The sequence below is a fragment of the Urocampus carinirostris genome, chromosome 18, assembly GCF_059441175.1.
Source record: "Urocampus carinirostris isolate Australia breed hairy pipefish chromosome 18, RoL_Ucar_1.0, whole genome shotgun sequence".
Taxonomy (NCBI): Eukaryota; Metazoa; Chordata; class Actinopteri; order Syngnathiformes; family Syngnathidae; genus Urocampus; species Urocampus carinirostris.
Window position 1 is genome coordinate 10838889 of NC_142366.1, and position 23142 is coordinate 10862030.

General features: G+C 38.4%; 1 protein-coding gene across 1 annotated transcript in view; it reads right to left on the bottom strand.

Moving 5' to 3' along the window:
- Window positions 1–23142, bottom strand: part of agtr1b (angiotensin II receptor, type 1b) — a 39486-nt gene that overhangs the window by 4778 nt on the left and 11566 nt on the right. Inside the window, exon 2 of the mRNA XM_088322235.1 lies at window positions 14245–14387. The gene's annotated coding sequence lies outside the window, so the exon portion shown is untranslated. The remainder of the gene's footprint in view (window positions 1–14244; window positions 14388–23142) is intronic.

The following is a 23142-nucleotide window of genomic DNA, read 5'->3' on the forward strand; positions in this document are numbered from 1 at the left end:
ATTAGCTATTGTTTTTATAAAAAAATATACTCCGACTCCTAAACTATTTTGAGTGTGACTACTAGCGCTACCAGCATGGCCCATTAACGCTAAATCCACACAAAAGTGTTCACCCCGACACAAAAGCTCATTACAGACCCCCCATTAAAACCATCCTTACACTTAATGCTACCTCGCTAAAGGAGAAGGTCGTGAAAAAAACAGATGTCGGATGCCCCTTTATTTGCAAAAACTCTCCTCGGGAACATCGTTTTTTAGATGCTCAACGTTCCGGTTTTACTTTTATTGGCTCTTTGCTAATGAATGGCGACATTTTGTCCATCTGCGTGGACCCCCAGCCCCCAGAAAAACGATGGTATTAATAAGCAAAGAACACATTTTCTGACAGAGCGTAAAGTTGGCGAAACTTAAATCATTATAAGAAAAAAAGCAAACATTTCAAATACAAATGGGATTTTAGCGAATACAATAACATGCAATTGAAAGCGTATGGGGCAGGCGTCTCCAACGTGGTGCCGTGGGTCCCAGGTAGCGATCTAAGAACTCTGAAAATAGCTCACCAGTGATGGTTCAGTGTCATTTTCCTAAGAAATATGGTATATAACTGACAATATCTAAATGATCTTTGACTGGTTGACTATGCTATTTCAATTTTCCTAAAAAATCCTAACCTTGTTATGATATAATAATAACAAGACAAGTTGCTATTTTAGTTAGGTGTATCAAACTGGCAACCCTTTGCACCGATAATGTGAGAAAAAGTAGCTCAGCTTCAAAAAGGTAGGTGACCCCTGTTATAGAGGCTGTCAAAATCCATCAGCAAAACTGGACGATCCATAGTTAGCATTTCACTGTGGTAGTTTAAGATAGTGTTTTTCAACCTGAAAAACAGTGCGCCAATTATTTACGATCTAGTATCGGTATTGTCACACACCACTGCCCGTCAATTACGAAGTCCAACTCATTTCTGAAGAGCAGGATGACGCTTTACACCCAAAACAAAACTGTCCAGATTATGAACGTGGTGTATCTGAGTCAGACCAGGAGACTTCTCCTGCTTATGCTTGTCCTGCTACAGAGAACCATGGAAACCAGAACTATCTGTATCATGTGGGGGAGCATACTCCTGCCAGAGAAAGAAAATTGGCCTGGAAAAGTGGTGCCTCTACGACCCTTGCGGTTAAGAAATCGGTGAACTGTGAAATGGGAATTAGTCCAATTTTAATTTGGAATTTATTCAATTTTTATTTGTACATTATTTTTGTTATTTTACTATAAAAAATATTGTAAAACAGTATCCCATCTACCAAAAGTATGACTTTTCATGGACAACACACTGTTGTCTGGGTGACTCCAAACTTTTGAACTGTAGTGCATGTATTTTTTCTCATTATATTAAAAAAAGCCATCTAATACATTAAGAAAATGAAGCTAAAATTTTCAACAAAACTCTCTTGTAGTTTAACCCAGTGTTTCTTAACCATTAGAATAATTGTGCAACTTTAATTAGGAAAATAATTCAATTTTAGTCATCCATCATTTCCTAAATTTTACTAGAACCAAGAAGTTTTAATCATTCATCATGTAAAAATGAGTACTATAGGCAATAAATACAATAAAATTAATGATTCTTTATTATTAAATAAAAAAAAATTGCAATTTTCTAATACTACTGTGTATCAGTTTAAATACATAAAATACAATAGAAAAGCATTTCCCACAGTTCTTCTGTTACCGAATGTATACTTGGTGAGCATTTGGCACTTTCTTTTCTTTTTTTTTAAGTGTCCACCCAAGCTCACCTGAACGCACCATTAAAATGCGGACGGTATAAGAAATTACATTTCCTAAAAATCTCCACAGAACTTTGTGTCCCAGCGTGAGAACTTCTAATCAGGAGGCACCTAAGCAAACAAGACAGCGGGGATTCCGCTCTATGGAAACTTTTTTTGGGGGCAATGAGAAAATACAACCTGCATGCCATGGAAAATTAACCTAAGGCTTGAATTTGCTTCAATCTGTGTGGGATAGAAAAAAAGGATATGATGTTCTATATTTTATTTAATACAGTTTAATGTGCCTTTACTAGGTAGATCATCCCCCCTAAAAATAAGGAGTATTTTTGAGTGAGAATGAGTCAATCTAATTCATTTTGAGTCAAAAACCATTGAAATGAAATGAAATGATCTGCATTTATATAGCGCTTTTCAAGTCTCAAGCTCAATCAGGTTGGATGGGAGACAATTGTGCACAGCCATTTTCAAATTTCTCCAGAGATGTTCGATCGGATTCAAGTCTGGGCTCTGGCTGGGCCACTCCAGGACATTCAGGGAGTGGTTCTGAAGCCAATCTTTTGAGATCTTGGCTGTGTGCTTTGGGTCGTTGTCCTGCTGAAAAATGAACCTTCGCCCCAGCCTGAGGTCAAGAGCGCTCTGGAGCAGGTTTTCATCCAGGATATCTCTATATATTGCTGCGTTCATTTTTCCTTCTATCCTGACTAGTCTGCCAGTTCCTGCTGCTGAAAAACATCCCCATAGCATGATGCTGCCACCACCATGCTTCACTGTAGGGATGGTATTGGCCTGGTGCTGAGCGGTGCCTGGTTTCCTCCAAACATGGCGCCTGGCATTCACACCAAAGAGTTCAATCTTTATCTCATCAAACCAGTGAATTTTGTTTCTCATGGTCTGCGAGTCATTCAGGTGCCTTTTGGCAAATTCCAGATCGGTTTCCATGTTTCTTTTACTATAAAGTGGCTTTCGTCTGGCCACTCTACCATACAGGCCTGATTGCTGCAGAGATGGTTGTCCTTCTGGAAGGCTCTCCTCTCTCCACAGAGGAACGCTGGAGCTCTGACAGAGTGACCGTCGGGTTCTTGGTCACCTCCCTGACTAAGGCCCTTCTTCCCCAATCGCTTAGTCCTGGTGGTTCCAAATGTCTTCCATTTACGAATAATGGAGGCCACTGTGCTCATTGGGACCTTCATAGCAACAGACATTTTTCTGTATCCTTCCCCAGATTTGTGCCTCAAGACAATTTTGTCTCGCAGGTCTACAGACAGTTCTTTTGACTTCATGCTTGGTGTTTGTGCTCTGACATGCACACTCAACTGTGGGACCTTATATAGACAGGTGTGTTCCTTTCCAAATCATGTCCAATCAACTGAATTTACTGCAGGTGGACTCCAATTAAGCTGTAGAAAGATCTCAAGGATGATCAGTGGAAAAAAGATGCACGTGAGCTCAATTTTGAGCTTCATGGCAAAGGCTGTGAATACATATGTAAATGTGATTTCTTAGTTTTCTATTTTTAATAAATTCAAAAAAAGTAAAAAAAAAAAATCACATTGTCATAATGGAGTATTTTGTGTAGAATTTTGAGATAAGAGATTAAATTAATACAATTTGGAATGAGGCTGTAACATAACAAAATGTGGAAAAAGTGAAGCGCTGTGAATACTTTCCGGATGCACTATATATATATATATATATATATATATATATATATATATATATATATATATATTTATTTTTATTTATTTATTGTCTTATTTTTTTTTTTTTAAACAAATAGGCCTTTTCTAATGTATCCGTATAATGCAGCGGTCAGCGGAAACATATGTTGGCCTGGAAAGGAATGGGCGCCACCAGCCTGTACTTGCCCAAGCAACACCAATAACCCTTGTGGTGAAGGGATCCAACCAACCATTCCTTATCTGAATTTTGTCCAACACCTCAGCTAAAAATGTAAAAAAACGGACATTGACAAAAAAATCCCATTGTATTTTACATTTCAATTGAAATATGACTAACAAAAAGTGAAAATTAGATAAACAGTGCTTTACATTTTTGTGTGATATGAACTCAATTTTTATGGTATAAGTGCTCAAGTATTTCGAACTATGCGACAAATCTTGCCACTAGATAGCAGCATTGCTTCATGTTAGCATTCTGGAGTTGAAGCGTCTGAAATATTGGCACGAAATACGTTATATATTTCACAGTCACAACCAAATATGGCTCTGTGTTTTATCCCTCACAAATAAATAAAATAAAAATTGTATTGTACAACATTCCGTAATTCAATTCAATTTCTTTAAACATATTCATAATTGTAGAGGCAAAATACTTTCTGTTAAATATAATTTAAGTCCACATTTATTTTCTTAAATATGAAACATTTTAACTCATTCATTATTGTATGTCAGGTATTTTATAAATTAAGTTAAACTTATTTTTTGGTATTTTTTTGTTTTTCATATGAAAGAAAATACAAATACACATATTTATCGTTCATGAATCTTTTCAGATAACAATTTGTTGTCATTGTCAAAGAACAACGAAACCTTGTTTGGAGCATCCATTCATCCATTCACAAGTAAAGGAAATTACAAAGATCCATATATATTCAGAATAAATAAAGATAAAAACTTAATACCCATAGATAACCCATAATACACATTAAAAGTAAAAGTGAAAACACGGTACCATAAAAACTCAATAGCAGCATAATAAATGTGTTTGTTTAAATGATATTGGTATTAAAAAAAGTCTATATATGCCGTTTCACAGTATGAATAAATGTTAATTACATAACGATTCAATATGATATGTTAGAAATATGTAAACTGCAGAAAATGTCACGGTTGCCATAGCGCCCAATTGGTCTTGCCCGTGTGGCGCCAGCTGCGGCTCGTTGACAGATTGGCTTTCCGTCTATTTAAGCTCAGTGCTCTCGTTCTTCTTTTGTCAGTCTGTCAACAAACCTCTGCACCGCAAGACGTGGGTTTTGACTTGGTCCTGTTTCCTGTTGGTATTCCCTGTCTGGTATTGTTCCCGTTTATTTTTGTCCTGTTTAATATCGGTTTCCAGTTTTGTTCCCGTCTAATTTTTGTTCTGTTTATTATTCTCTCCAGTTTTCGTTCCCGTCTAGTTGGTCCTGTTTATTTTCGATATACTGTTTCATTATCAATCCTGTCTGTCCCGTCCTGTCCGGTATCGACCCCATCTGTCCGATATCTACTTGGGTAATTGGTATCGATCTCGTCGGCCTCTGGCTTCCTATCATTTTACACCAGACTGCTGCCTAACATGCATGACTCCCCATTTCCCGTAAAATGAAAGGCTTGTGTGAGAAACTTCACGTGTTTGGTCTTTATCCAGTTCTGGTTCATGACAGAAAAATTGTCTAAAAAAAACAACTCTCTGCCACCACTGTATCACACAATTCCCAGGAACAATTTTATCTTGAAAGCGTTCGATCAACATTGGTGAGGAAAAAACAAGCATATCGTCTGCAGCTATGAGGATTGTTACTTGTGGCGGACGACTTGGCACTGCCAAGGGTAACACAATGATTTGCTATCTTACTTTCCTGCACAGGCAGGCTGAGGAATTGCGCGTCATTGATTTGTTATTTACCAAAAGACTCTTTTTCCAGGAACTACGTGTATATGATCTTTGATCATTTCTCATATTATCAATACTCCCTTTTTGTGTGTGTATTTAAGCTCTTCAGTTTTAACCTTCAAATAAATTTGTCGGTTTCTACGTGTTTTTAACTCTTAGCTGACTCAAGTAGTCAGGAAACCAGAAGAGGTAAAATGCAGATGTTTTTATTTTTATTTTTTTTATTTGAACGTGTTTTGATAAACACTTAGTCTTTTATTAGCATTACTATTTTGACATTGATATTTTATATATCTTTTAAATATTTGTTATCAGTTTTTTTGTCAGTTCTGAAGCTGCATTTTATTTTAGATATTTTTTCATTCAGTAGACCCTGGGTTAAGGCAGCCCCTGCTTATGATATTGTCACGTTAGAATGTGGGACATAATGTTTTTTAAAGCTCTGCATTAAGGCATTTCCCCCACCATATGGCATCAAGAGAAACCTATTTTGTGCGCACAAAATTTAAAAATATTGAATACTTAATTCATTGTCTCATATGTTTCTAAAGTGCCTGATTGCTATTGGTCGATGTCATATAAGATGCTGGTAAGCTAGGTTTTTTGCGTCACGGCATCATGAAAATGCACATGCGCTATTGTTTGAACCACCTCCCACAAGTCAGTTGAGGATCTCGTCTTTTTTTTAAAGACCTAAAAAGTTAATAAGATAGAATATATTTTTGTACTGTTTTAATTTACTATGGTTTCAAAAATATTCATATCCACCATCTCCTTCCCATTTGGATCCACCAGCTACTCCACTGGACCAGCTCAAGTCAAACCAAAAGGCTAATAAAATGTAATTATTCTTAGATTTTACATTTTTCTTATCCTATTTAATCACATAAAAGTATATTAAACGTAAGTACTACTTAGTACAAATAAAAATGACTTGACTTGACTTGACTATTGTTTTGTTACTTATGTTTGATAATTTTTATGTTTTTATCTGGGCTACGGAGGTTTCGCAAGTTTCTATGCCTCGCCGTAAGGCAATTTCATTTTACTATTATGTCGACTTTATAGTTTTCAGGTATATTGTTTCTCTGATGAGTATATTTTGAAATGATAATCATATATTAAATCCCAAAAGTTTAAGCTTTCTAATGATATGTGCCATGACGTATTTCGTGACTGGTGACATTGAACTGACACGTATTTGATTAGCAAAAGTCCGGTGGCAACGTTAAGGGGTTAAGCGGTTAAGGTAGCGTATATTTTTATGACTGTCTTTCTTTGAAAATATCTCATGTTTCTCATGTTTCAATGTGCGGCTTATGTATGTACAAATATTTGTTTTTCCTTTAAAAATGTACTGGGTGCGCCTTATACTGTAGTCCAAATTTTTTGTTCTGCCCTACAATGCTAATGTGACATTCCACATGGCTTCATGGTTCGTGTTTATAATTGAAAACCAATATCCATGCCCAGATTGTAACACCTAAAGTCCTTTTATGGTAGAATTGCGTGTGTCATCTGGCAGGTGTTGTTAATAAAACCTCCTTTGACTTTTGAGGCATTTCCGAGCGAGTCTCGCCTTTCAGGGAAGATTTACGATAAGCGCCTAAGTCAATAATCGAGAAAATTGCCGCCGTGTGCCGCCTTGTTTTATGATCAAATGAGAAATTGGAGTGTTTTTCCACGAAGGGCAAACAAGGAGGTGTGATGGACGGGAGCTAGGCCAGTTTCTTTTTAACAGCGGAGATTTCGGCGCATTTCGGAACAGACACCATAATGATGGCAAAACAGGAAAGAAAACAACATTTTGAAGCTGCATCCTTGTTCAAGGAACGAGAAGAAAAGGTCAAGCCAGGCTTATGGTGAACAATTGGGACAGAAACGGCAGGATGTTGGAGGGGGGATAGTGGGGGGGTTGCTTACTCTGCTTACAAGAACGGCCGTTGACACACATTCTGCAAAAAAAAATACATACAGTGGGATATAACAAGTCTAGATACAGTACCCCTAAAAATTGATGGATGCAAGAGCCATTCCTATTTGTACATATTTTTTTATTGTAGATTAAAAATCATAACAAAATTAATACATTTTGCTCTCTTCGCATCTATTTGTTTCAAATTAAAAATGGAATCTTCAAAATTAGAACTTAGTTAATAATCATTTGGCACAGTAAACAATGATCTAGTTTCTACTAAAGACATTCTTTTGTAGAAGTATGTATTTTTGTATACTGTGGGCCGCCCAAAATGTTGGGTGGGGGGCAAATGGCCCCCAGGCTTTAGTTTGGACACACTCATCAAAATGTATAGTAACAAGTAATAAATAAAAAAGCACACCGTTTAACATGTAGAAATTTGTTCAGAATTAACAAGCTGACCAAATTCAAAATTATATCTATTAAATACAAGGTAAATATAAAGGATAAATAGCTAATGTTAATGAATACAAATAATAATACATTAATAATTAATAATTAAAAAAAATAAAATAAATGCTTATAGGTAAATGAATGACAGAAAAAAAATCAATTGAAAAAAGATAAAATATTAATGAATAATAAATAATTTAAATATACATAAAACCAATAATTGAACAATAATAATAATAATAATAATGATAATAAAATAATACATAAAGGAAGAGGAGTACAAACTAAAATAAATGAATAATAATATAAGAATAATTGAATAAAATTGTTCGTAAAAAATAAATCATATATTGAATTAATAATGTAAATTAAAAACTAGTAAAAATAAACAATAAAAAAAAATAAAAACAATAAAGATAAAATAACAAAATAAATATATAAAAAATATATGTAAAAAAAGATAAAAATCATTTAACTTCTTTTCATAGGGAATTCCTTCTGACATTGTGGATGCCAGAAAAAGCCAATTAAAACATTTAAAGTATATGATACATGAAAACAGGTATTGTGCAATCTCCATCTATTTTGCCGTGTATTCTTATATCAGCTATACTGGAAAATGACTTCTAGCCAGGAAGTTTATGTCAAAATCAAATCACAGCCCGTGTTGGAGCGAGTAAATACAAAACACGCTTCTCATCAACACAGCTATTCGAGGCCGCCCCTCTAGCACCGCCCGCTGCCCTTCGTGCATGCGCAAGGCTGGCCACATGCACAAGCGAGTGTAATGTGGGCTTGATGGAGTTAATGATTGATAACGTACTGTCATCAAAGAGGCTTCCTCTGGATGGACATGACGCATGATGTCAGAGCTGCACTATAGATCAATCATAAGAGTAGATATGGAATTTTGATCTACATGTTGTAAAATATGTACAGGGCAGGCTCAGAAAATGAATGTAGTGATAACGTTTTTATTATTTTCTGCAATGCAGTTAAACAAATATGTCATGCATTCTGGATGCATTACAAATAAACTACAATATGACAAGACTTTATTATTTGAACATTGCTGATGAGCTCTAAACTTAAAAAATCTCACCTTAAAATATAAGAATACAATGCACACATTTAATCTATTTCTTATTATTTTTTTAATGTATAAACAGTATAACGCGGCGCCCTGCGACTGGCTGGCAACTAGTTCAGGGTGTCCCCTGCCCACTGCCCGAAGATGGCTGGGAGAGGCTCCAGCAGCCCTGAGACCCTACTGAGGATGAGCGGTGAATATTATGAATGGATTGACGTTACATCACGGTTCAAAGATTCCTTAAACCACCTTTGGTGTGTCTTGGGACAAGTACAGCCTTGTGGTGCCCAATCCCTTCGGCGTTTTTGGGTAGGGGTTTGCTCCTCACAGTTCCTATGGTTACCAATAGTAGGAGAAACCTCCTGATCTGACTCAAATACAGCACCTTCGTCATCTGTGTGCTGTTTTTTTTCGGTTTTCAAGCTTCCTCCTCCTTCCTCTTTAGAGATGAGCTGGAAATCATAAATCAGTGGGGGAAAACTCTATGCTATATATATATATATATATATATATATATATATATATATATATATATATATATATATATATATATATATATATATATATATATATATATATATATATATATATATTTAAATTTAATTCTAATTGTTTTTGGGATATTTTGGGGGTGTCAATTTTTTTTTTAAATACAATCAATGTAGTGTAGACAATTTTTTCATTTTTAAATACCATTTGTTATTGTTCAGTGAATCATTTGAAGTTGCTTTTTATCTGATACAAATTTTAGATAGCTTTGGAGTTATCATGTTTTCATTCAGTTATACACTTAGTAATTCTATATTTTTCTTTATTTTTAAAAAAATCTAATTGATGTAATATTTTTAATACTTCCTCTTGGTGGCAAATTCCACAGATTCACTTCATAAAACGTTTCCATTCCAGGTTGTAACAATATAAATCGGGTTGCCAAGTCTGCGTAACCCCCAGAAGGAAATGCGAGCGGGGGGCACGTGGGACACGCCTCCACAATGACATTGGAGGCCCTCCCACGGCATTCTCCATTGAGGTATGTGTGCATGTGTTGTTATCTAAATAATGGGCAGCTTTTGGAACGTTTGGCACGATTGCTAATAAGCTCATGATTTACTGTTATCCAAACCGACGATTCGCTGTTTATACAACGATAAACGATGCTCAGTTGCCATCAATATGATTCTTAGGAGCATTAATAAACCATCATAACAGTACTCACAAAAAACAGTTATTCCAAAAATGTATAGTAGTCTGGGCCCAAAGAAAACTCAAAGTTAAGTGAACAGGATCTAACCAAAAGATTCTACCATGCACATTTTTGGGACTTCAAGAGAAAAAGCGCGGTGAATGAAAACTTGCAAATTGAAGCCACAAGATCCGGTCTAGGACGCAGACGTAGCAACCGCTAAATGCTCCTAACACACGTGAAACACACATGAAAAACTCACTGGAGGCCGTAAAAAACTTGGCATAACTTACATCATAATTGTAATGGGGGAAATGCCTGACATAGCTGTCTAGGGCTGTTAGTAATATTTGCTGTGTTAATATATTCATTTGTTGATACTAAAGGGATTCCTATATTTTTTCTAACATTGCCATTTTCCAAAATTAAATTGAAAGGATGTACGATAACTGTTTTTTTCTTTTCGATACAACAGCCGATAAAATACTGCTTGAGACTCATAACTTTTTGAAAAACTGCATGGCTAATTTAAAAAAATCTAAATACATTTTTGTTTACAATTACAATTACTCCATGCAGCTTGAATAAATGAATGGATGAATGAATTAATGAAATCTTTATTTCGAACATTATAAAAAAGAAACAGGACAAAAACAATGACTCAACAACAAAAATAATGTTAACATAACATGTTCGAAAAGGGGTAGTAAGAAGCAGACGCTTATTTTCCCTACCAGTTCATCTTCCCTATTAAATACATTTTACGGATAGCTCCTCTTGTGTCCAATACAACAAAGTCTCGCGGATATACATTACATTACATAGTTCAGATATCACTAATTATTATAATAACAATAGTCACATATTTTATACACTAATCATTGTAGTATCCATCTATTAACGTTATAATGCTACTAGTCACTAAATATCATTGTGACACCAATGATAATAACAACAATAGCAATTATAACAGTTATGATATAATAATAGTAACAATAACAAACTGGTTAATTATAGTTGTAAACGCTGTATTTCCAATCTCTAGTATCACTCATAAGCCATTTTCTTCATCTCTATTCTGCCAGTAATGTTTTTTTTGTTTTTATATTTGAACACGTGAATAGTTGGACATTGTTTGATCTTGTCTTGTAAATTGTTCCAAAGTTTGACTCCACACACAGACACACACATACTTTTCCTGGTGGTTCTCACCTTTGGGATTTTGAATTTACTACAGCCTTCTCTAATCTCATCTCATCTCATCTCATCTCATCTCATCTCATCAGCTGCACCGCCCATCCTCAGTAGGGTCGCGGGGGTGTTGGAGCCCATCCCAACAATCATCGGGCAGTGGGCAGGGGACACCCTGAACTGGTTGCCAGCCAATTGCAGGGCACCTTCTCTAATCATGTCTCCAAAAAGTAGTATTGGACAGACTAAGGCTTGACTTTTCAATCAACTGATCAATACTTTACCATATTATAATGATAATATTTTTTTATGAGAACTGACATATAGATATATTGCAGAAAGTGCATGTAATTATGTGAAAATACATTACTTCTAAGCATTATACAAGTGCTTCACAACTTAATGTCACGCAGGCCTTGGCTAAGAAAAAATATATCACTTATTCTTGTCAATTGGCGTTAACTTAGCTGTGCAATTAAGTACTAATAATAAATAAAGATAAATATACAAATGCTACATCGGGCAAATGTAACATTATGTCAATTAGGTAACTTAAAATTAGTTTTACCTGGTTATATCAGTATCAGAAATTATTTTCCCCCCATTTTATTAACACTCCACTTATTGAAACATGAATATTTTGTTTGTTTGTTTGTATATGATTCAATTGTTTGTTTGTTTGTACATGATTCAAATTGAATCTTTTCTTCCGGCGCCGTCACGAATGGCAGCCACTCCAGCAGCTCCCGTGTTATTTTCGATTGTTGGAAATGTGAATTTCCCTTCGGGGATGAACAAAGTATCTATCTATCTATCTATCTATCTATCTATTATGGCTAAAGGGTGTCTCTTATATCAACTGTCAATCTTAACCAACTGGATGACAATCCTAATTGAATTGGCGTTCATGCACACGCATGCAGTAGTGCGATAAAAAAGCAAAATACATTCTAAAAACAAAAATCAATGGCCAGAAGTACAATCACAACAGCCTTAGCTATGCGACTGTCTATAGTTCTCCGGTGCCTTGCACACTTAATGAAGAGGCAGAGAGAGGACACAAGGTTTCCTAACATTTCTGTTAAAAATAAAACAGATTTTTTATCAAATAAAATATATATTATCATGGAGGGCAGCACGGTGGCACAGTGGTTAGTGCGTTTGCGGCACAGTTCTAAGGTCTTGGGAACCTCCTGTGTGGGTTCAAATCCAGCTACCGGACTTCCTGTGTGAAGTTTGTATGTTCTCCCCGTGTTTGCGTGGGTTTCCTCCGGGCACTCCGGTTTCCTCCCTCATTCCAAAGACATGCATTTCAGGTGGATTGGCCGGTCCAAATTGTCCCTAGGTGTGAATGAGCAAGCTAGTTGTCTGTCTCTGTGTGCCCTGCGATTGGCTGGCAACCAGTTCAGGGTGTCCCCTGCCCACTGCCCGATGATTGCTGGGATGGGCTCCAGCACTCCCGCGACCCTACTGAGGATAAGCGATGCAGCTAATGAGATGAGATGAGATATTATCATGGAGAACATAAATGCGCGTAAAATCACAACAACCTATTTACATCCAGAGCCATGCAACTGATTTTGGACAAGCCCTCCTATGCCTAGCGCACATTACAAAGAGGCAGAGAGGAAACAATACCAAGTTGTGTTATTACTTCTATAAAAATTCTAAATATATCCTAATAAAGTACATAAATGTCCATACTATCACAATTTCTGCACATTTTGAGCCATGTGACTGATTATGGCTGAGCTCTCTGATGCCTCACACAAATTATGAAGTAGAGAGAAGACACAACCAAGTTTTGTTACTACTTCTACAATAAAAAAATAAAAAATACAAATATATTATAATGACGATAATGGATAAACGTGCAGTCCTAACAGCCTACAAACATCCAAGCCATGTGGCTAAATATAGCTGAGCTCTCTGATGCCTTCCCATACATTATGTAGAAATAGAGAGGGGACACAACCAAGTTGTGGTGCTATTTCCACAACAAAAAAATAGTAAATCAAAATATATTATCCTGAAAAGCATAACATTAGTCCAGAAGTACAATCACAACAGCATGAGCCATGTGACTGTCTATAGCCAAGCACTACAGTGCCTCACACACTTTATGTATAGGTTGAGAGGAGACATGACCAGTGTGCTACTACTTCTATTAAAAAAAAAAAAAAAAATCCCAAAGTATATTATAATAAATTACATAAATGTGCATAAATCACAAAAACCTGTTCAAAGACTGAGCCATGCGACTGATAGTGGTAGAGCTCTCAGATGCCCCGTCCACTTAATGAAGAGGCATAGAGAGGAGACACAACCAAGTTGTGCTACTACTTGTATAGATAATAAAAATATATTTTAGTTAAAAACATGATTGCACGTACAATTACAACAACCTGTACACATTCTGAACCATGTGACTGATCATGGCTGAGCTCTTTGATGCCTCTCACATATTGAGAAGCAGTAGAGGAGACATGACCAAATCGTGCTACTACTTCTATAGAGAATTGAAATGTATCATTGTGAACAACACAAATACATGGAATACTCCTGACAATAAATATCTGTTGATTGAAAAAAAAACAACAACTATATGGTATTTAATTCAATAAAGTTTTACATTGACTGTTGAATTAATCTTTGGACCTCTATTACTATCAACAAATCTCAGACCTCAGTGTTTGAGGGTCCTTATTAGACCATCCTGCATGCAGATTTGTTCCCAACATGTTTGGCTTTAAGCTGTTTCGTCGCTTTTAGAAAACATATTATTGACACTCGTTGACATTTAAAACTTTGGTTCCCCGTTAAGTTTGCACTCCCTCACTAGGAAATTATTTATGGAAAGTGAAGATTCTCACATTCTAACCTGCCCTTGTTTCTTTCCACATGAACTACTTGGCCAAACAGGGACAACAGGTGGAAAATAACCCCTTCCTCCCTCCTCCTCAATTAGAAAAGTGTTAAAAGTGAATCAAAAAGACTTTACCTGAAGCAATGCTTGAGAGTGCAGGAGCCCACCAATGCAGGACCACAGCCGCTGGTCGACTTAACTGGTGCAGCCAGACGAGCAGGAATACCATCCGACGCACGCCGACTAGGACTTGTCCCCCTCCTTCTATTTCTCTCTCACTAAAACACACACACAAAGTGATGAATGAGTTACACTGGAGAGGCAACGCACTCACATTGTCCTGGCCCGACTCTTCACCGCACACAAATAAACACCATCTTTCACAACAGCCCGCCCTCTTTGCTTCCCTCGCTCCGGGTCTGCTTTTAATCACTCACTTTCATGCTTCTAAATAATGCTTTCAAGCAGTTGAGTTTCACGAGAAAAAAAAAAAAACGCACATAAAATCTGTATATCACTTGAAAAATGTAAGTAACCCTGTTGAAAGTTATTGCCAAAATTTTAGATCAATAAAAGAGAAAACACATCATAATTTAAAACATTGAAATAAAAACAAAAACATCAATACCAAATGTAAATGAACATAAAAAAAAGAAAAATCCAAAAATACCCTAATCCCGTGTTAATTTCCAGATACCCCATGAGACAAGCGTAAAATCCGCAAAGTTAACCATCCCACTTGCAGCAATAATTGACCAGGGACAATGGAAAGGAAAAGAGCCACCACGCATGACAAAAATTTGCTCTTTCAGAATTTTCAGGTAGTACACTGCATTATTAGAGTACCGAAACATTTTTTCCCATAGAAAGTACTGTAATCCTTCAATTTTTGCTGTTAAGGGGGACTGGACCCTGCTCACAGCAATAGTCAACTGGGGATAATGGATCTAGGCTGCATGGGTGCAGTTCATTTTAGGCAAATATAATGGAAAAAAAGACGCCACGCGGCCACAAATTTGCTCTTTTGGAATTCTTACGTAGGACAGGGAATTTTTCGAGTACCAAATTATTTTTTACCCCAATACGAAGTACCATAGTCCCTCGTTTATTGCAGTTATTGGTGACCGGCACCCGCGCACAGCCATAGTTGACTGAGAATAATGGCTCAGGACCTCGCGGATGAAGTTGATTTTAGGTAGAAAGAAAATAAAAACATAGCCGCCACACAGACACAAATTTGCCGAGTACGCGCAGTGTGTTGATAAAAGCAAAGATTTTGGTATAGACTGTTAATGCTTCAAAGCTTTATCCTCTCTAAAAAAGATGGTGAAGTGCATTGGGATAGAGACAAATGACGTTTCGTGCGCCACACCGATCGCCGTGACGACATGAATCGTGAAAGTTCGAGCAAATTTCATGCATTGTTCATGCGTAAGTTCAGTGTTTTTGCAATAAAGCTTACAAGCAAAGTGCCCTTGTGTTTGTAGAAAGCATTGTTGAAATAGTGGAGGTATCAAAAATACAAATAGAAAAAGCACCAAAGTGAAAGTTCTGTTTGAAAGGCACCCTTTTACAAAGAAACGTTTTTCTCCGAAGTTTTCTTTGAAACGAGTATTTTCAAGAACTCAGCAATGTTCAACTGTTGTTAACTACGCAGTGGTAAAAGCTCGAAGCATAGCTACAGGGAAACATTTTCTGTAGGCTGACAAAAATCAATCAAATTCTTAAAATTAGGTCGCACTGGCACTTCTCATTTGAGACAAACGTCTGGCAATTTAAGAATTGAAAAACGTTTAGAGAGTACAGGACAATGCTTCACGCTGTAAACATGTAAATAGGGTTTATTCATTGGTTTTAATGCATAACATAGTAAATAAATAAATGTTTGTACTTTGCTGGTTATAACTATTAGGGGTCTCAATTTTAGAACAAAAGCACAGAAAAAAATGAGGAATTACTGTATTTTGAAATTTACATTTTATCCTGCGTAGAAAGTCATCAGACCCTCGTCACAAATATGTTGCCATTTTGTAAAAATAGCAGCTTGTAAGCACGTTTTCTTCACAGCACCAAGATTGGACGTTCAGCCGTGACCTCAGCGGGTGTACTTCCTCTCCATGTACGCATTTTCTCCAGATGCTGAGGCTACCCCCACTCAATTTCCAAGACCCATTCAAGACTCAAAGTTTCCATGTGTATGAATGGGTCTGCAATCGACTAGCTATCGCTCAGGTCTGACTTATTCTTACTCTTGAAAAAAATACCAGTTCAATGGAAAATTTTGAGTGTTCCAGTTGTTGTATCCTTGGGTTTTATTCTGGACCAGTCCGATTTACATCAGAAATAGTCATGTCCCGATTTCGATATTCGCAATTTGTATCGGTTGATTGACTTTTTTAATTAGTATTGGAAAGAATTGGAGTATTAATTCCATACAGCTTTGTCTGCATTTTGTTTGTTTCGATTATTGCACTGATATGTCTTGTATGAGATTACTTGTGGAAAAAAAAGACAAAAAAGAAAAGAGAGATCATATTGGATTGATATAAAATGTATCCAATTGGTATCAGGTAATACGTGCCTTAAAAAAATCGTATTAAATCGGTAGCACCAACAACTTGATTGATAAAAGAAAACAAAACAAAATATCGTATTTATTGATATTTAATATACATTATACTGCTATTTTGCTGATTCTTCCACTTAGAAATAATGGAGGGGTCTGACATTTTCATGTAAGGGGCCGGTCACACAGACATTTGCGGCTGAATCACGGCCAAAATTTTGCGATTTTTTTTCGCCCGTGGTTGCCCGCGATGGAAAATGCGCAAAATTGGCCACCCCGCTGTTGATCGGTGTATGGCCGCAAAAAAGACGCCGGCGACTGTTCCGCTTCCTCATCGCGTCATTTCTGCGTCATTTTCTCGTGTGGACCACAGGTATAAAAGCTCCCGAGCCGGTGTTGTGCCCAAATCCGACTCCTACGCAACACAACCCACCGCCCCACCCCCTCGCGTGAACGCACATTCTGCTGTGATCGCTTTTGTTGTCATCCGCGTTAACAAACGCATTTTGTAGAATACGATCGCACTTTATTGTTTAAATAAACGCGTTATATAGACTAGGATCTCCCAATTGTTATAATTAGCTCACTTTATTGTTTTAATAAGCGTTTTATATAGAATACGATCGCTTTTGTTGTCATCCGCGTTAACAAACGCATTTTGTAGAATACGATCGCACTTTATTGTTTAAATAAACGCGTTATATAGACTAGGATCTCCCAATTGTTATAATTAGCTCACTTTATTGTTTTAATAAGCGTTTTATATAGAATACGATCGCTTTTGTTGGAAGCGCCGCAAAATGCGCGTTCACGCGAGGGGGTGGGGGGTTGTTTGTGTTGCGTTCGATTACGTTCACAACAAAAACAAAGACGGAATGGTTTAAGTTGTATTAAATTCCCAATAAATGCAAGACGAAGTGGTTTTGGTTATATGTTCGCCATTACATTCCCTAAAAGTGAAATAAAACGAGGTAAAAGTGGTTGTAGTAGCGAGGGGATGCAAATCTCGGCAGGGATGCACCGGGCTGTAGAAAGACACAGTCCCGTGAAGATCAAGATTTCAAGCTATGGAATCATTTTTATTTTATTATCTTGAAAAGAAATGTCAAGAAATAAAAATGGATTAAGACGAGGTCACTACGCTGACGGGGATCCATGTTCACCCCCTTGACGTCTCCAGCACAACTGACGTGTGCTTGTGCTCGGCAAATCGCGCTGTATATACGCAGAGAAAGGCGAAAGACTGTCACACGCGTAACACGCTAATTTCACGTAATAACACCACGATACAGGCGCAGAACATGCTATTACCATGCTCCACCCACTATTACCCGCTGAAATTTCCCGTCCTACCCATGTGTAACCGCGCCCTAGCCGCGACCATAGCACGTCATTTCCGCGTCATTACCTCGTGTTGACCACGTGTGCGGCACGCGGTTTAACACGTGCTCAAACTTTTGAGCAGCTCAAAAGTTTTGAGTGCGGCCAACCACGTGTGAATTTCCGACCGTGAGTAAAGCACTGCTGTATCTCGTCTATATAGCGGTCTCAAAACGTCCCACTGCGCCCAACAGCATCTGCTTCACGGTCAGAAAATTCTGGCCGTGGTTCAGCCTTGATACGCTCGTGAAAGGCTGTATACACGCACTCTGAAGAATTGAGCAGCGCAAAATTATTTCGCGCTGCCACCCGCGCGCGAATTTCCGACCTCGTGTTAAGCACTGCTGTATCTCGTCTGAATGGCGATCTCAATGCGTCCAATGGCGTCTGGCCGCGATTCAGCCGCAAATGTCTGTGTGACCGGCCCCTTAGGTGCATGTCCACTGTGAGAAATAAACTAAAAAGAAAAATCCAGAAATCACGATGCGGGATTTTTTTTAACAATTTATTTGTCTGATACAGATGTAAATAACACCTGTGTATCATTCAGAATTCTGACCCTGAAAGACCTGTTAGCCCGCCCATTAGAAGTCCATGTATCATCCCAAATCCGATGCACCTGTTTGAGCTGCATAAAGACACCTGTCCACCCCATTCAATCAGTAAGACTTTAGATTGTAACATGGCGAAGACCAAAGAGCTGTCCAAAGACACCAGAGACAAACTTGTGCACCTCCAGAAGCTGCTACGGAGCAATTGCCAAGCAGCTTGGTGAGGAAAGATCCACTGTTGGAGCAATCATTAGAAAATGGAAGAAGCTAAACATGACAGTCAATCTCAATCAGAGTGGAGCCCCAAACAAGATATCACCTCGTGGGTTCTCAATAATTGTAAGAAAGATGAGGAATCAGCCCAGAATTACACAACAGGAGTTGGTCAATGAGCTGACAAGAGCTGGGGCCACCGTTTCCAAGGTTACTGTGGGTAATACACTAAGAAGTCATGGTTTGAAATCATTTATGGGACGAAAGCTTCCCCTGCTTAAAAAAGCACATATCAAGGCCCGTCTTAAGTTTGCATATGACCATTTGGTGGATACAGAGGAGTCATGGGAGAATTTTTTTCTGCACATGGGACAGGACGAGTGCACTGCTTTAAAGAGAGGATGACTGGGGCCGTGTATTGTGAGATTTTAGGAAACAACCTCCTTTCCTCAGTCAGAGCATTGGAGATGGGTCGTGGCTGGGTCTTCCAACACGACAACGACCCGAAGCACACACCCAAGAAAACCAAGGAGTGGCTCTTTAAGAAGCATATCAAGGTTCTAGCATGGCCCAGCCAGCCTTCAGAACTGAACCCAATCGAAAATCTTTGGAAGGAGCTCAAACTCTGTGTTTCTCAGCGACAGCCCAGAAACCTGACTGATCTAGAGAAGATCTGCAGTATGCGCAAACCTAGTGAAAAACTACCGGAAACGTTTGACCTCTGTAATAGCAAATAACGGCTACTGTACCAAATATAAACATTTATTTTCTCAAGTCTTCCAATACATTTTGCAGCTATATCACTCATTTAATCGTTAAAAAAAATATGCATTGCAATTTCTAGATTTTTCTTTTTAGTTTATCTCTCACAGTGGACATGCAACTAAATGAAAATTTCAGACCCCTACATGATTTCTAAGAGGGAGAAATGGAAAAATAGCATTTTCTTCACTGTATATATACATATAATAAAAATTGGATTGGTATCAAGGAAACCATGCCTTAAAAAAATCAGATTGAAACACTAACCCCAAAATCTTCATTGGCATATTTCTAATTATTAGAATTAAAAAAAAGAGCTGGTATTCGATTGGTATTGAAATGTATCAGGTCGGTATTGGGGGAACCATGGCAAAAAAAAATCTGTAGGTGAAAATTCTTTATTGTTAAAGATGTTTTACTGCAAAAGGCTTTAGAAACAACAAAAAAAGAAAAGGAAAATAAAGTTCTCATTGCATTGATATCGAAATATATCGGACTGTTATCAGTAAAACCATACGTTAACAAAAACAGATTATGTCAGTAGGCCCAAAATCTTCATTTGGATCTTTTAAATTTCTACGAACGGTTTTAGAATTATTAAAAAAACATTTGAGGAAAGATGAAGGTTTTGCTAATGCATTTTGACTAAATTTGTACAAATGTTGCTAAGGTTAGTTTAGTCTTTTCCTCAAATCTGGTTTTGGCTGTTGGTGTACGGTGGGAATATGGCTAATGTCCTGATGCACCGAAGTGGAATCCTTCACAAAAATTGTTACAATATGTGTATTTTTTCCGAAACCATTTTTTACTTAAAACACATTATCTTGTAAGCTAGATTGTAGCACTTCAATGAAAAAAAGGAATAAGTCCTGCTAGGTTTTCTTTTTTTCTCTTGGTCCTGAGCTCTCTTAGTCGTAGTGTACTGTACTAGTTTCTGGCATTACAGTATTAAGCCAAGGACACAGGCTAAATAATGATCCCTTTCTAGTGCTTCAAGTATTTCAAGCACTTCTGTGTCCCTCTTTCATTCGTTGTCCCTCGACCCCGCCACTCCACATGAAAGACACAAGCATTCTGATTGTGACGGGCTCTGTCATCACTTTGTATTAATAGTCAATTTAAGCTTGCCCTCTGCCTGGCTATTATAAATTCGGTTTGTTAACCAAAATTCTGCTGTCATTCTTTCGTCACTCGGATTTGTCAACGGGATGGAAAACCAACGTTTTTCCCCTCCCCCATCCATCAGTGCCGAACGGCATTCTTTAACAAAGTTCTAGCGAGTATAGAGAATTGGTCACATCGTCCGGCATAAACGGTACGTGATGGATGAGGCGTCTGTCGGCAGGCAAACGAGGAAAGAAAGGAAAAACAAACACTTTCAGTGGGGGAGTGGGGTCGAATCCCGGTCCGGCCGGGTTGCTTTGGGGGCACTCAGGTGTGACTGCTTCTCACAAAAGCCGACAGGTGACAGCGGACAGGGTTGTTTGTGAATCCGTGCACCAGAGAGCTCTTCAGTCTTTACACTCGCCATTAGTCAGTTGGGGCCTGAAACGCGGCAACCGAGACATTTACACCTCCGAGGTGAAGAATCCCCGTCATCAGCCAGCGCTGGGCTATCAAACAATGCGGATCTGGCCCGCGAGGACGCTCAGGATGTCCTATATGTGCATCTCCGAGAGGGGGCTCTTGGCAAAACAAATATAGAGAGGCAGGATGTTGTCTCAATAGCGTACAACGCTGATTTACACCAGTAGAAAACAGATGGCCACATTTTGAGAGTGGAGACAAGATATTGTTTTGATTTGATACTCTCTGGGAAGTCCATAGATGGATGTAACGTGTTTGGTTGGGGTTAGCGAGGTGAAACGTTGTATGTTGAAATTAGCATTATTCTTTAAACTCAAGACACCTGCAACCTAATCTCAATGGTATTGTAAGGAAAATGGTTTAATTTGGCAGCAAAGTAATATTTTCAGGAAAGTAAGCTATAGCACAGGGATAGTCAAGCTTTCCGGAGTTGCTAGCCGCATTGGATTGAAAATATTTCGCCAATGGGACTCCAGGCCATTCCAATTTTTCTCAGTTGCATTTCTGAATAAATATGTGTGCATAAATCTGTTTGTAGATATCATATTTATTTTGAAATTTGTGTTTAAAGAGATAACTTTCATCAAATTGATTTGGAAATGCCTGGGACTGGCTGGCAACTGGTTCACGGTGGCCTACTGCCCGAGGATAGCTGGGATTGGCTCCAGCACCCATGTGAACCTACTGAGAAAAAGCGGTGCGGATAATGAATGGATGGATGGATAGATGGATTGATAGATGGATGGTTTGGAAACACTCACAATCAAAGCCTGTTTTAAGCACTAAATTTGATATTAATGTTTTTAGTAATATGAAGCATTACTGTGGTATTTTTGTAGTATTTCTTTAGTAGAGTTTTGTCAGATTACTGTAGTTGTATTTTGTAGTATTTTTATAGTATTCCTGCAGTATTTTTGTAATATTTCTGTGCTAATATTTTGGTCATGGCCGTAACTGTCAGTGGACCCAAATGCGTAAAGCTTCACACAATACTTTATTGGGGAATCGAGGAAGTCAGATGAGGGAAAAAAAACAACAGCGATCCGGTGCTCGCTGGGCAGGAGGACCAGGAAGCCGTCGCAAACGAAGCGTGGTAGGAGATCGGAACAAGTCTGGCAGCCGGGACAGGAGAATGAAGCGTGGTCGGAGATCAGAAGCAAGACAGGCAGCCGGGACGGGAGAATGAAGAGTGGTTGAAGCAAGTCAGGCAGTCGGGACGGGAGAACGGAGCGTGGTCGGAGATCAGAAGCAAGCCGGGCAGCCAGGACGGGAGAACGGGGCCTGGCCGGATATTGGAAGCAAGTCCGGCAGCCGGGACAGGAGAATGAAGCGTGGTCGGAGATCAGAAGCAAGTCAGGCAGCCGGGACGGGAGAATGAAGCGTGGTCGGAGATTGAAAGTAAGTCGGGCAGTCAGAACGGGAGAACGGAGCGTGGTCGGAGATCAGAAGCAAGTCGGGCAGCCAGGACGGGAGAACGGGGCCTGGTCGGAGATTGGAAGCAAGTCTGGCAGCTGGGATGGGAGAACGGAGACTGGTTGGAAATCGGAAGCAAGTCGGGCAGCCGGGACTGGAGCCAAAACGTGGTCAGAGAATGGGACAAGTCAGGTAACCGGAGACGATTGGGAAGCCAGGGACAGACGAGCAGGAAACAGGAACAGGTCGGAACAGAACAGGAGCCAGAGTAAAAAATACTTGCCTTGCATGTGTGGAGCTTAGCTAACGGACTGACTAGGAGTGAACGAGATTGACGTGTTTGAATAAGAGGAAAACTAATTAGGGAATGAGTGGCAGCTGGGGCAGAACAAGTGAGCGCAGGTAAGGGCAATTGGCATATCATGACAATTTTTATTGTATTACTGTAGTGGTATTTTTGTAGTATTAGCGTAATTGTTTATTTGTGGATTTCTATAGTTGTGTTTTGAAGTACTTCTGTGTCTATTTATAGAGTTCCTTTATTTTTGTAATATTGCTATG